Source organism: Poecilia formosa, unplaced genomic scaffold (genome assembly GCF_000485575.1).
Source record: "Poecilia formosa unplaced genomic scaffold, Poecilia_formosa-5.1.2 Scaffold192, whole genome shotgun sequence".
Taxonomy (NCBI): Eukaryota; Metazoa; Chordata; class Actinopteri; order Cyprinodontiformes; family Poeciliidae; genus Poecilia; species Poecilia formosa.
The window spans coordinates 462,261-463,815 of record NW_006800131.1 but is presented as its reverse complement, the minus strand read 5'-3'; the positions used below and the strand labels follow the sequence as shown (position 1 = coordinate 463,815).

Sequence of the window (1,555 nt, the reverse complement as noted above, 5' to 3'; positions counted from 1 at the left end):
AGGAACAAACAAGATGAATAGTTTTGAAGATTCCTCAAAGTTTCCATAAGACTTAATAAGTTCAGAGCTCAAGTTATACTATGAGATGTTTGACTATCAAAGTAACCTGGTAGAGAGAGTGGCGTCATGAAGTTGGACAGTGTGAAATCTACGGCTCATAGTTATGAAAACCTTATTTTCATAAATAATTGTACTTCTAACTTTAATTTAGGAAGTTTCCCATGTTAACCTTTATTTGATCTTTTATATGTTACAGATGATGAAGCATCTGATCTGTCTCTCACTGCTGCTCCGTATGTTTCCAAATAATCCAATGTTAAACGTGCATTTATAATATATGTGTCTATTTCCTGTAGAATCTCAGTTTCTCCATTTGCTTACTGGATACTGAAATATGAACCAATGGAAATTAAACATTTTGTTTGCTTTATCTGGTTTTGTGTTGTTTACAGCAGCCTTGGTGGCACATGGCGTTCCTTCTGGAAATTCAAAAGAAGAAAAAGATTTTTATACTGGCAGCTGCTGTCTTGATCAATACCCCACAATATTGACAATTAGCTGCAAGAACAATGATTGGCAGCTTCACTGCAGTGAGAATGATGGACATATGTCATTCAACCTCACATGTTTAAACAAAGCTACAAAGACATATGACTTTCAACTTAGTAGCACCAGCGAAGGTTTGTTCCTTCAGTGTCCTGCAACATTTTCTTTGCATGTCTTTGAGCTTCAGGAGCTAAATGGGAAATTACTCTATAATGTATAACTAACTGTTCCATACAGTAAAACTTAAATCCCGTTTATAAGAAATAAAGTTTGCATGCACGCGTAAAAGAAATAAATTCCTGAACTTTTTAAAAGTTTATATATGTCCCTAACAACTTTCTGTGATTTTAATTTCCAGACATTTGCTTGAAAAGCAATTGTGAAGGCCGCTACGAAAACAGTAATTGTGATAAGTAAGTTGTGTATTTGTGGTCTCTAAGCTGTGGCCTGAGGCCTATATGTGACCCATGGAAGGATATTGTGCCTCCCAAGGATCCCAAAATGTGCTTTACCAGTCCTGGAAATTAATGCAAATACAATCTAAAAAATTATAATTGGGATCCTGTTTTCACTGAGATGATGCCTTTCAAAGGAGATGGAGACAAACTAAAATGTTCTTAAGATGTAAAACACAATTTTAGATCAAATTTGTGCCTTGCATCACTTTTATTTTTATAGTTTTGTGGCAAAAATGTTTGAACATCTCTGTTTAATGTAAACTATTATTTACACAATAGAAACTAATTGTGTTTGATCTTGGTTTCAAGAAAGTATTTTTCTTCCACAGTCAGATCTCCATTTCATCAAAATCTAATCCATCATTTAAGATACAGCTCCGTGGTTCTGGCTGTGGGTTTGTCCATCAGAGAGCTGATGATCAAACAGGCAAGTATTTTAAAGTGATGAAATTGTCCTTCAACTCTTACATTAGGTTTAGAAAAACAAAGTGATCCTATAGGTAAGTGAGATGTTTCTAAAATAAATTATGTTATTTTACATCTTGGTTCAC

At 34.3% G+C, this 1,555-nt stretch overlaps 1 long non-coding RNA gene across 1 annotated transcript in view; it reads left to right on the top strand.

Annotated features, from left to right (window-relative positions):
* Window positions 1–1,433, top strand: part of LOC103147927 (uncharacterized) — a 10,253-nt gene extending 8,820 nt beyond the window's left edge. The window contains exon 4 of the long non-coding RNA XR_477300.2: window positions 1,334–1,433. This is a non-coding gene — a long non-coding RNA (uncharacterized LOC103147927). The remainder of the gene's footprint in view (window positions 1–1,333) is intronic.
* Window positions 1,434–1,555: the final 122 nt, after the last annotated feature.